Below are 14,275 nucleotides of genomic sequence, written 5' to 3' on the forward strand. Positions count from 1 at the left end.
TAGAGAATATCAAAGATTGAAAGGTTCAAGCCTAATTAATGACTTGACACCCGAAAATCGCGATAACACCCTACTTGTGAAGTCTGTGGTATAACTGGTCATACAGGTGTTGATTGTCAGTTAGGTAGTGCTGCCAATATTGAGCAACTGAATTTCGCTCAATACAACTAAGGAATGAGGCCAAATCAAAATTTTTACAAAAATCCTCAAGGTTCCTATGGGCAAACAGCACCACCTGGCTATACAAACAACCAGAGAGTAGCTCAGAAATCTAGTCTAGAAATACTGTTGGAGAATTGCATGATGAATCAAAATAAACAACTTCAGGAGTTAAAAAAACCAAACAGGATCTATGAACGACTCTCTCTCCAAGCTCAATACCAAGGTTGATTCCATCGCCACACACACCAAAATGCTTGAGACCCAAATCTCCCAAGTGGCCCAACAAGTGGCCACCTCTTCAAAAACACCAGGAGTCTTTCCTGGTCAAACTGAAACAAACCCCAAAGCCCATGTCAATGCCATTTCTCTTGGGGGCAGTAAGTTAGAAGAGACCATTACCAAAGCCAAAAGTGTCAAGGGAGAGAGTGTTAAGCTTCTAGGTGAGAAGGATGCGATAAAAACACCGCTTGATATGAACAAGACCCTTAATCCATTAAGGCTCACTAAGCTCAACTTGGAGGCCCAATTTGCTAAATTCTTAAACATACTTAAAAGGATTTGCATTAAGATCCCCTTTGCTGAAGCTTTATCTCGTATGCCTCTATACGCCAAATTTTCAAAGGAAATTTTTTCAAAGAAAAAGGCTATAGATCACAAGGAGACAATAGCTTTAACTAGGGAAAGTAGTGCAATCGTCAAGAAGCAACCCCAAAAGCTTAGAGATCCAGGTAGTTTTGCCATCCCTTGTCTGATAGGAAAAGAAACCGTTGACAAGGCCTTGTGTGACTTAAGGGCTAGTGTAAGTTTGTTGCCTTTATCCCTCTTCAAAAGGATGGGAATAGGAGAGCTTAAACCGACCGAGATGATCTTAAAACTAGCAGATCGTTCTACTATCCCTCTAGCTGGCTAAATTGAGGACATACCCGTCAAAATAGAAGGGATATATATCCCGACTGATTTTGTAGTGGTCGACATAGAAGAGGACCATGATGTCCCAATAATCTTAGGACGACCCTTCCTAGCTATTGCAGGTGCTATAATAGATGTTCAAAGCGATAGGATAGTTTTTCAAGCAAGTGATGCAATGATTGGGTTCGAGCTGGAAAATGTTATGAAAGGCCCCGCTCTTTATTCTTGTAACATGATTGAAGTACATAATGTGAAAGAACGCTTCCTAGCGTCAACTACACAATATGACCTCTTTGATCCTTTCTAAGGACACTTTCTTAACGTCAAGCTAATGACAATAAACGAGCGCTTCGTGGGAGGCAACCCACGCATTTAACTGCTTTTGTTTTTGTTTTTGTTTTTTTTTATTTTGTAGGTTATTGTCCGAGAAAAATTCAAGAAAACAGAAAATTTTGAAGCCTCGCCTTCCAGAATGTTGGCACGGCCCGTGCTCACACTGGCACGGCCGTGCCAGACCTTCATGCAACAAACAACAGGCCAAAGTCCAGAATGTTGGCACGGCCCGTGCCAAGCTTGGCACGGCCATGCCCGATCCCAGGTAAGTATAACCTTACCTTTTGGACTTCCTCTTCCTTCACTCTCCAACACAAACTTCTCTCTACCTTCCACCTTCTCTCTCAAACCTTCATAACCATACAACTACAAACCTCCACAACCACCCCCAAATCACACCCATTCACAAAATTTCTCCACCAAATCAATCACTAACACCATTCCAATCATAACCCACCGTTCCAAAACAACTTTCATCCACCCCAACCAACATCACCCAAATTCGTAACCCTCATTAACCTAACCCAAAAACCAGAAATTCTTCACCAACCTCCCTAACCCAACCCCTAAAACTCACCTAAACCTTCACCACAACACTAACCCAACCTTTTCCACCAAAACAACCCTTACCCAAACCACCACCACACCAAAAGCAAGGTCAAGGCAATGACTGCAAAGAGAAGTGGTAAGGAAGTTGCAAGCTCATCCGGGGGACCTCCCCCAAAGAAGAAAGCACAAGCCAAAAATCATGGCATCACCTTCCGGGACAACAAGCAAAGGGATAGGTACAAAATTCTAATCTCTAAACCTCTACAACCTTGCAGGTACCCTGATAACCATGACATGAATAAGCTAGGTATTAAAGATAATGTGTTTAATCTGCTAGAAAGGTTAGGATGGGTTGATATGTTGAGACCTATGCGAGGGTATGAGAATTTCACCTATGAATTTTTAAGTTCTATTGTTTTTACGAAAGATAGGTTGAACTTTGATAACCCTAACCATAGAGTTTCTTTCCGACTTTTGCATATTGATTACGAGATGTCTCTTCAGCACTTTTGTGATGAGATGGGCTTCGCAAATGCGGGGTTCATCCACGACTCTTGGGATCAAAATTTAAAACCGGTTGCCTATCAACCCGCCGCCTTTTGGGAGCAAATCACCGGTCTTTACCAATTTAACACACGTGCCAACAAAGCTAGCAACATTCACAACCCCGTACTTAGGTACCTTCAAAGGGTTATAGCTTGCACAATTAGGGGACGGAAAGAACTACGGAACACTAGGAATGATGAACTCTTCATGCTTTGGGCTATGCTGCACAACCAACCCATTAACACTTGTTTTTACTTGCTTGACTACCTTTGTTGGTGTAAGCCCTAGAGGCCAATAGTTTATGTTAAACCTATCTTATGTATCATGACTTTTATTATTGGATAATATATGGCACTCTTTATTATATTTAGATAATGTTAATAAAGTCCTTAGAATAGATAGTTCGTGTAATAATATATTAAGTGTGACTTAATCATGAGATTACATTATCTTATAGAACGCTATTCTTAAATGAATCCGTAGTCAAAGCTTTAATATGAATAAAGGATAATAATAAAGCGTCGAGACTATTATGTATGTAGACTGATGACCGCATCTCATGGGTCATAGATATGAGATATCAAGTCTATACATAGATATAAATATTAGGAGTAATATTTATATTGGATTGACCCACTGTGAGAATACTACATAGTAAGTTATGAAATTGTCATAAGATATTCTCACAATGATAATAATGTATATCGCTCTAAGACCTGAAACCACTATGATCTCTAGATGTGGACTCATGTGCTTTGTTGCCATTCTAACGTTGTCTGTAAAAGGATAACAATAACGTTGGTTGATGGGCACTTGATGAATCATGCTGAGGGTCATGAGTGTCCTAGATGGGATTTGTCTCTCCTCATAAACAGGAGATATATCTTTAGGCCTCTTGATGAAATATGACTATAAATATGCATGGCCATGCTGAACTAAGTCAATATAAGATATTGGACTTATTCGTTAAATAGTATATTTCGAAATCAAGATAAATGAACATTGATCTATACAAGGGTGACACTATCTATGCCTTGGGATCAATGAAGATATTGAGACAAAGGAGTAATTATACACATATGTATTATCATGAAAGGTTTCGTTAGATCACTTGACATTCTTGTCACTTGGGTAGCAATGATGTGTTGCTAGATACCGCTCATTGTTTATGATATTAAATGATGGATTTAATATCATTGCCAACGTGACTAGAACCTAAAGGGTCACACACAAAGAGCAGTCAAAAGAGATATGTATAAGTACGACTTATATAAAGGGTGCGCTTAGTAAATAATGCTAATGATTTAGCAATATTTACTAAACTCGTATTGGGCTTAGTGAAGTCAAAAACGAGTTTGACTTGCAAAGCACATAAGGAGTTCTATAAATAGAACCCTAGTGCAATAGTTTGCGGTTACGTTCTTTTGCAGAAACCCAAGCTCTCTGACTTCCGTCTTCTTGGCTAGCACCGAGGTTTTGGAAGAGCACTGTTCGTGTGGACTTGATAGAGGCTCTGCTAATTGCTTGGCTGTGATCGTGATACCGGTTCGCAGAATCCACCGTTCGTTTTTCAGACCAACCGAATTAAGGTAACAATCGAATCACTGGTTCAAGTTTCATTTCGTAATGATCCAAGGAAAGTAAATCGAATTTTTCCGCTGCTTATTCTGATTATGTCGATTTACCTTCACTGTGGTGTTCCCTCGCTCTGTGAACCATCAGACCTGGATTGTTCCAAGATCTGATGGCTGCTGTGTGTTTGATTTTGAATCATGTGTGTGATCTTCTGTGTGAAATGTGGTATATCTTCTGTTTGAACCGTTAGATCTTTGATCTAACGGTCATTGTGCTTCCTGCAATTTTACACTATCTTTTGTGTTTTTTTTTTTTAACCCTTGGATCTTTGATCCAATGGCTGTGATGAGATCTTGGGAGTTAGATCTGGACCTCTGGATTCATCCAACGGTCCAGATTAAATCCTGCTGAGCCTCTTTTTAATTGCTTTTTAATTGTGTTTTAAATACTTTTTTACACTTTCTTGGCGTTTTATGCTTCTAAAAAATTTCTAAAAATATTTCCCTATCATTTTAATTTTTTTCCTCTAAGTGTTAGAATTTATTTGCTTATTCTTGCATTTATTTTCTTTACTTTGTTCTTTTAATTCTTGCTCATTAAATTCCATATATGTTCTTGATGCATTTTTTACATATTGTGATATTTTTGCATGTGAAATAATGTGTGAAAATATCTCTAGGAATATGATATAATGCTTTGCTTGTGTGTACTCTTATGATCCTCACATTGTAGCTTAAATTCAAACCTTTCAAAAATGGCTATAATGAGGGAATTATAGGTCATATGCATGTGTGAGTGTTATACCTAAATTCTAGATGTATTTTTACTACTTTGTTTCATTGCATTATTTTCTTTCTCTTGTGCTATTCAATTCAACATTGCTTGCATCTTTTTTTATTATTATCATTTTGTACTTGTGTTACTAACTCCTATACTTCATATCTCATTCATTCCATAAGCACCTAATCTTTGTACCCTCATTGCTCCTAGTTTAGGTTTTCTTTTTGTATTCATTTCTATGCCAACTGGTTTGTAATAAATTTAGTTAGTTTAGTTTAGTTTACATTCTTGCAAGACCATAGCATGTATCTAGGACTCGATGTAAAGGACTATGGACACTATAAGTGATGTACACCGACACGAGCACCGACACATGCACACACCCCACATGGATATTCTAGATGCATGATTAGGGAATGTATGTTTAGATGTATGCTTAGGTTTTACAACGCTTAGACAAAAATCATTTTCCCAAAAAAATGTGAATAATCTCACTTGAAAACCTTTTTCCAAAAAATAGGAGTCAAAACTCCTCATTTTCCTTTTATTTTCTTAAGTAAAAATCTTAATGAATTTTAACCATACTTAGACTTTATTTTGCAAAATAACTAATTCCACCTCACATTTTCCAAATCTCATGCCCTTGAGGCCTCTCATCTCCATTCTTCAAAATTCCTTTTTCAAACCTAAAATCAACCAACAAAAACAAAAAACAACTTTCGAGAACGAACTACGTTTGGTTTTGATCCCTTAAAAGGGTACGTAGGCAATGAGTTAAAACTCCTCCAAGCCAAATAAAATAAAATCTCAATCATCTTCTCTCCCCCCATTCTTCACTCAAATAAAACTTCTTTTTCAAAAAGTAGGCAATAAAAGTAAAGCGTAGAAATAAAACTAGGAAAAAGGTTCTATAATCATTGCGGGTGCCTAACACCTTCCCGTAGTGAAAGCGACCCCCGAACTTAGACTCTAAGGGTTTTTTCTCAATTCTGCCCTTCCCAAGAAAAAATAGAGAATATCAAAGATTGAAAGGTTCAAGCCTAATTAATGACTTGACACCCGAAAATCGCGATAACACCCTACTTGTGAAGTCTGTGGTATAACTGGTCATACAGGTGTTGATTGTCAGTTAGGTAGTGCTGCCAATATTGAGCAACTGAATTTCGCTCAATACAACTAAGGAATGAGGCCAAATCAAAATTTTTACAAAAATCCTCAAGGTTCCTATGGGCAAACAGCACCACCTGGCTATACAAACAACCAGAGAGTAGCTCAGAAATCTAGTCTAGAAATACTGTTGGAGAATTGCATGATGAATCAAAATAAACAACTTCAGGAGTTAAAAAAACCAAACAGGATCTATGAACGACTCTCTCTCCAAGCTCAATACCAAGGTTGATTCCATCGCCACACACACCAAAATGCTTGAGACCCAAATCTCCCAAGTGGCCCAACAAGTGGCCACCTCTTCAAAAACACCAGGAGTCTTTCCTGGTCAAACTGAAACAAACCCCAAAGCCCATGTCAATGCCATTTCTCTTGGGGGCAGTAAGTTAGAAGAGACCATTACCAAAGCCAAAAGTGTCAAGGGAGAGAGTGTTAAGCTTCTAGGTGAGAAGGATGCGATAAAAACACCGCTTGATATGAACAAGACCCTTAATCCATTAAGGCTCACTAAGCTCAACTTGGAGGCCCAATTTGCTAAATTCTTAAACATACTTAAAAGGATTTGCATTAAGATCCCCTTTGCTGAAGCTTTATCTCGTATGCCTCTATACGCCAAATTTTCAAAGGAAATTTTTTCAAAGAAAAAGGCTATAGATCACAAGGAGACAATAGCTTTAACTAGGGAAAGTAGTGCAATCGTCAAGAAGCAACCCCAAAAGCTTAGAGATCCAGGTAGTTTTGCCATCCCTTGTCTGATAGGAAAAGAAACCGTTGACAAGGCCTTGTGTGACTTAAGGGCTAGTGTAAGTTTGTTGCCTTTATCCCTCTTCAAAAGGATGGGAATAGGAGAGCTTAAACCGACCGAGATGATCTTAAAACTAGCAGATCGTTCTACTATCCCTCTAGCTGGCTAAATTGAGGACATACCCGTCAAAATAGAAGGGATATATATCCCGACTGATTTTGTAGTGGTCGACATAGAAGAGGACCATGATGTCCCAATAATCTTAGGACGACCCTTCCTAGCTATTGCAGGTGCTATAATAGATGTTCAAAGCGATAGGATAGTTTTTCAAGCAAGTGATGCAATGATTGGGTTCGAGCTGGAAAATGTTATGAAAGGCCCCGCTCTTTATTCTTGTAACATGATTGAAGTACATAATGTGAAAGAACGCTTCCTAGCGTCAACTACACAATATGACCTCTTTGATCCTTTCTAAGGACACTTTCTTAACGTCAAGCTAATGACAATAAACGAGCGCTTCGTGGGAGGCAACCCACGCATTTAACTGCTTTTGTTTTTGTTTTTGTTTTTTTTTATTTTGTAGGTTATTGTCCGAGAAAAATTCAAGAAAACAGAAAATTTTGAAGCCTCGCCTTCCAGAATGTTGGCACGGCCCGTGCTCACACTGGCACGGCCGTGCCAGACCTTCATGCAACAAACAACAGGCCAAAGTCCAGAATGTTGGCACGGCCCGTGCCAAGCTTGGCACGGCCATGCCCGATCCCAGGTAAGTATAACCTTACCTTTTGGACTTCCTCTTCCTTCACTCTCCAACACAAACTTCTCTCTACCTTCCACCTTCTCTCTCAAACCTTCATAACCATACAACTACAAACCTCCACAACCACCCCCAAATCACACCCATTCACAAAATTTCTCCACCAAATCAATCACTAACACCATTCCAATCATAACCCACCGTTCCAAAACAACTTTCATCCACCCCAACCAACATCACCCAAATTCGTAACCCTCATTAACCTAACCCAAAAACCAGAAATTCTTCACCAACCTCCCTAACCCAACCCTAAAACTCACCTAAACCTTCACCACAACACTAACCCAACCTTTTCCACCAAAACAACCCTTACCCAAACCACCACCACACCAAAAGCAAGGTCAAGGCAATGACTGCAAAGAGAAGTGGTAAGGAAGTTGCAAGCTCATCCGGGGGACCTCCCCCAAAGAAGAAAGCACAAGCCAAAAATCATGGCATCACCTTCCGGGACAACAAGCAAAGGGATAGGTACAAAATTCTAATCTCTAAACCTCTACAACCTTGCAGGTACCCTGATAACCATGACATGAATAAGCTAGGTATTAAAGATAATGTGTTTAATCTGCTAGAAAGGTTAGGATGGGTTGATATGTTGAGACCTATGCGAGGGTATGAGAATTTCACCTATGAATTTTTAAGTTCTATTGTTTTTACGAAAGATAGGTTGAACTTTGATAACCCTAACCATAGAGTTTCTTTCCGACTTTTGCATATTGATTACGAGATGTCTCTTCAGCACTTTTGTGATGAGATGGGCTTCGCAAATGCGGGGTTCATCCACGACTCTTGGGATCAAAATTTAAAACCGGTTGCCTATCAACCCGCCGCCTTTTGGGAGCAAATCACCGGTCTTTACCAATTTAACACACGTGCCAACAAAGCTAGCAACATTCACAACCCCGTACTTAGGTACCTTCAAAGGGTTATAGCTTGCACAATTAGGGGACGGAAAGAACTACGGAACACTAGGAATGATGAACTCTTCATGCTTTGGGCTATGCTGCACAACCAACCCATTAACACTTGTTTTTACTTGCTTGACTACCTTTGTTGGTGTAAGCCCTAGAGGCCAATAGTTTATGTTAAACCTATCTTATGTATCATGACTTTTATTATTGGATAATATATGGCACTCTTTATTATATTTAGATAATGTTAATAAAGTCCTTAGAATAGATAGTTCGTGTAATAATATATTAAGTGTGACTTAATCATGAGATTACATTATCTTATAGAACGCTATTCTTAAATGAATCCGTAGTCAAAGCTTTAATATGAATAAAGGATAATAATAAAGCGTCGAGACTATTATGTATGTAGACTGATGACCGCATCTCATGGGTCATAGATATGAGATATCAAGTCTATACATAGATATAAATATTAGGAGTAATATTTATATTGGATTGACCCACTGTGAGAATACTACATAGTAAGTTATGAAATTGTCATAAGATATTCTCACAATGATAATAATGTATATCGCTCTAAGACCTGAAACCACTATGATCTCTAGATGTGGACTCATGTGCTTTGTTGCCATTCTAACGTTGTCTGTAAAAGGATAACAATAACGTTGGTTGATGGGCACTTGATGAATCATGCTGAGGGTCATGAGTGTCCTAGATGGGATTTGTCTCTCCTCATAAACAGGAGATATATCTTTAGGCCTCTTGATGAAATATGACTATAAATATGCATGGCCATGCTGAACTAAGTCAATATAAGATATTGGACTTATTCGTTAAATAGTATATTTCGAAATCAAGATAAATGAACATTGATCTATACAAGGGTGACACTATCTATGCCTTGGGATCAATGAAGATATTGAGACAAAGGAGTAATTATACACATATGTATTATCATGAAAGGTTTCGTTAGATCACTTGACATTCTTGTCACTTGGGTAGCAATGATGTGTTGCTAGATACCGCTCATTGTTTATGATATTAAATGATGGATTTAATATCATTGCCAACGTGACTAGAACCTAAAGGGTCACACACAAAGAGCAGTCAAAAGAGATATGTATAAGTACGACTTATATAAAGGGTGCGCTTAGTAAATAATGCTAATGATTTAGCAATATTTACTAAACTCGTATTGGGCTTAGTGAAGTCAAAAACGAGTTTGACTTGCAAAGCACATAAGGAGTTCTATAAATAGAACCCTAGTGCAATAGTTTGCGGTTACGTTCTTTTGCAGAAACCCAAGCTCTCTGACTTCCGTCTTCTTGGCTAGCACCGAGGTTTTGGAAGAGCACTATTCGTGTGGACTTGATAGAGGCTCTGCTAATTGCTTGGCTGTGATCGTGATACCGGTTCGCAGATTCCACCGTTCGTTTTTCAGACCAACCGAATTAAGGTAACAATCGAATCACTGGTTCAAGTTTCAATTCGTAATGATCCAAGTAAAGTAAATCGAATTTTTCCGCTGCTTATTCTGATTATGTCGATTTACCTTCAGTGGTATCAAAGCCAATTACGAAACCTTGAATCGGATTGTTTTGTTACTGCTTTATGTTTTAATTTGATTAAGCATATTGAACGAACATAAATAATAAAGAAAGATTAAAATTGGCATCGCATCATATTATGCTTTCTGTGCATGTATTTTCGATTTGATTCAATGTTTCAGAAACCGTTTCTGGTGAAACATCGACGTTTCGATTATACATATCGACAGAAACATGATTGATCGATCATAAAACGCAGTTAATGTTAATATCAATCACGTGAATGTGCATGGCTTTTCGAACCGTTTTGATGTTTCAGAAACCGTTTCTGGTGAAACATCAAACCTTTCGATCATACATATTGACAGAAGCATGATTGGTAAATTCTGTATAACAACGGTATATATGATATACTGGATTTGATCATAGTTTAATAAGTCAGATGATATTTTCATGTTGATTGATCTGATGTATGGAGCTTCGTAACCGATTCTGTGAACTCTGGTGAAGCATCCTAGACTCGGTCATGATACGTGAATAAAATCAGAGCACTTGTTTAATAAAGATCAGATTGTTGTAACAGAATTAGGGTTTGCCGAAACGATTAGCTTAATCAGAAACGTGTCAAGTGTTGATGCGAAATACGGTGCTAATTCAAAGTGAATCGTTCATAATGAATTAGCTTCCGGGGCGCTGCCCCGGAAGCCCCGCAAGGGGCGCTGCCCCTTGACCCCTGCCCCCGGCTACTCTGCGTAGGGTGATCATATGTCGAATTTTAATTTAATTTATTTAATTATAAGGAATAATTAATAATAATAAAAGTGTGTTTGTTATTATTATTGTCATGTGAATGATTATGGCCTTAGTCCTTTTTTATTTTATTTCTTTTGGATTTTAAAATACGGTCTGCGTGCCGTGCCTTTCTCTTATATCTCTATTGTACATTCTCTTCTCATCCACTCCCTCGTATGTAAAATGAGTTTTCTTCATATGTAATGTAAATAGAATACAAAGGAGGTAATAGGACTCAAGACGTAGAGATGGTCCTGGAAGTCAAGCTTGGAGAAGCAAGGTCGTTTCTAGGATTAGTTCAGATTCTCTCATTGGCTTGAGAGAGTCATAGCGTTAGGATGGCCATAATCATGTCACTTTTATTTTGTATAAATGTTATGCATGTTTTGATTGGAGTGCGAATATATATGATATATAAGCCGTGGTGAGGTGAGATCAAATTTAATAAAAATCCTTCAATTTAAATATTAAGTTTAAAGCTTTCCAAAAGTTTAACACCCTTCAAGACTAATATCGAATATGTGGGTTTTGCCTCCGTAAAGCGCATATTCTATACTAGTAAGTTGCGGTGCGGTAATCCAATTTATCCAAGTGTTATTCTTTTGGGTCAAACTTAACTAAATTAATTTTAATAAGATTAGAATAAATTTAGAAGCTATAATTGGACGACTTCTATATGATAGAAATTGAATAAAGAGTTATTCCGCCAATTGATTTGAAAGTTGTATAAGATACAATTGGAAATGTTCCTACCTAAATAGCTAAGTTTTAAGTACAGCCCCCGTTGACTTAAAACAAAGTGAAATAAGGATTTCAATCCACTAGAAAATCTTCCAACGGGATTTTCCGAGTCAAATGTTTGAAGGTCATTTGATTTGAGTAAAATAGTGGGAGCGTATTTAATTAAAGACCAAATTAAATATTTTTCATGATACTTATTTTGCACATTTTAAATTGTAGATGGCCAATAACGCTTCCACAAACATTTTGCGATCCCTCATCGAAAAGGAAAAATTGACTGAAACAAATTTTATAGACTGGTCCCGTAACATGAGGATTGTCCTCACCCACGAAAAAAAGTTGTATGTGCTGGATGGACCCATTCCTGAGGCACCTCCTGCTGGAGCTTCTGCGGCTCTAAGAAATGCTCATGCCAAGCATCTCAATGATTCCGTAGAAGTTTCATGCATCATGCTGGCTTCAATGACTCCCGAGCTGCAAAAACAGCATGAAGGGATGACAGCGTTCGATATGATTGAACATCTTAAGACTCTTTATGGAGAGCAAGCCAGGCATGAGAGGTTTGATGTCTCTAAAGCCCTGTTTTCCACCAAGCTGTCAGAGGGAGGTCCCGTAGGACCTCATGTGCTCAAAATGATTGGGTACTCTGAAAACCTAGCTCGTTTGGGATTTGTCCTTGAACAAGAGCTAGTCGTTGATCTTGTGCTGCAATCGTTGCCTGAAAGTTTCAACGGTTTTGTCCAGAACTTTCTAATGAATGATATGGACAAGACACTTCCACAGCTTGCAGCTATGTTGAGAACTGCTGAGAAAAACATGAAGGGAAAAGGAAAGGCTGCTGTCATTTTAATGGTTAATAATGGCAAGTTCAAAAAGCACCATAAGAAGCCTAATAAGTCTAAGGGAAATGGCAAAGGCAAAGCTGTTGCCAAGCCATCAACCAAAGCTTTGAAGCCTACTGGAGGCGTGGCTAAGGATGGTAAGTGCTTCTATTGCAACAACGCTGGGCATTGGAAGCGAAACTGTCCAAAGTATCTGGAAGATAAGAAGAATGGAAATGTTCCTACTACTTCTGCAGGTATTTTTGTTATAGAAATTAATATGTCTACTTCTACATCATGGGTATTAGATACTGGATGTGGTTCTCATATTTGTACTGATGTGCAGGGTCTGAGAAAGAGTAGAGCATTGGCAAAAGGCGAGGTCGATCTTAGAGTTGGCAATGGAGCAAAGGTTGCTGCTTTAGCTGTTGGAACTTATGTATTGACCTTACCTAGTGGTCTTTTACTTAATTTAGAAAACTGCTATTATGTACCTGCCATTAGCAGGAATATCATTTCAATTTCTTGTTTGGACAAGGCTGGTTTTTATTTTACAATAAAGAACAAATGTTGTTCCGTTTATTTGGATGATATTCTTTATGCTAACGCAAATTTGAGTAATGGACTTTATGTCCTAGATCTCGATATGCCTATCTATAACATTAATACTAAAAGGTTGAAACCTAATGAGTTGAATCCAACTTACCTTTGGCATTGTCGTTTAGGACATATAAATGAGAATCGCATTTCCAAACTCCATAAAGATGGATTTTTGGATTCTTTTTATTTCGAATCATATGAAACATGTCGATCTTGTTTATTGGGAAAAATGACAAAAGCTCCATTTACCGGTCAAGGTGAAAGGGCTAGTGATCTTTTAGGTCTCATACATACTGATGTGTGTGGACCCCTAAACATAACTGCTAGAGGAGGCTTTCACTACTTCATTACATTCACTGATGACTTTAGTAGATTTGGATATGTGTATCTAATGAAACATAAATCTGAATCATTTACTTTCTTCAAGGAATTTCAAAATGAAGTAGAAAACCAACTAGGCAAGAAAATCAAAATGCTTCGATCTGATCGAGGTGGAGAATATTTGAGCTTAGAGTTTGACAATCATCTTAAAGAATGTGGGATACTATCCCAACTCACACCTCCTGGAACACCGCAATGGAACGGTGTATCTGAAAGGAGAAATCGAACCTTGTTAGACATGGTCCGATCTATGATGAGTCATGCTGAACTTCCAAACTTCTTATGGGGGTACGCCTTATTAACTGCAGCTTACACACTTAACCGAGTTCCATCTAAAGCGGTAGAAAAGACACCATATGAGATATGGAATGGTCGAAAACCCAATGTGGGACATTTTAAGATTTGGGGTTGTGAAGCTTATATAAAAAGACTTATGTCTACTAAGCTTGAACAAAAATCTGAAAAATGTTTCTTTGTGGGATATCCTAAAGAAACTAGGGGATACTACTTTTACAAACCAACTGAAGGCACAATTGTTGTTGCCAGAACTGGAGTTTTCCTTGAGAAGGATTTTGTCTCCATGAGAATCAGTGGGAGCAAAGTAGATCTTGAAGAAATTCAAGACCCACAGAGTACTGAAATACCGGTAGAGGAACAAGGACAGGATACCCAAACTGTTATGACAGAAAATCCTATCCCAGTAACACAAGAACCACGTAGGTCTAGCAGGATACGTCAAGAACCCGAAAGATATGGGTATCTCATATCTCAAGAGGGTGATGTATTGCTCATGGACCAAGATGAGCCTGTGACTTACACGGAAGCCATAACTGGCCCCGAATCTAAGAAGTGGCTTGAAGCCATGAAATCTGAAATGGATTCCATGTACACAAATCAAG

This window comes from Medicago truncatula, chromosome 6 (genome assembly GCF_003473485.1).
Source record: "Medicago truncatula cultivar Jemalong A17 chromosome 6, MtrunA17r5.0-ANR, whole genome shotgun sequence".
NCBI classification, from domain to species: domain Eukaryota; kingdom Viridiplantae; phylum Streptophyta; class Magnoliopsida; order Fabales; family Fabaceae; genus Medicago; species Medicago truncatula.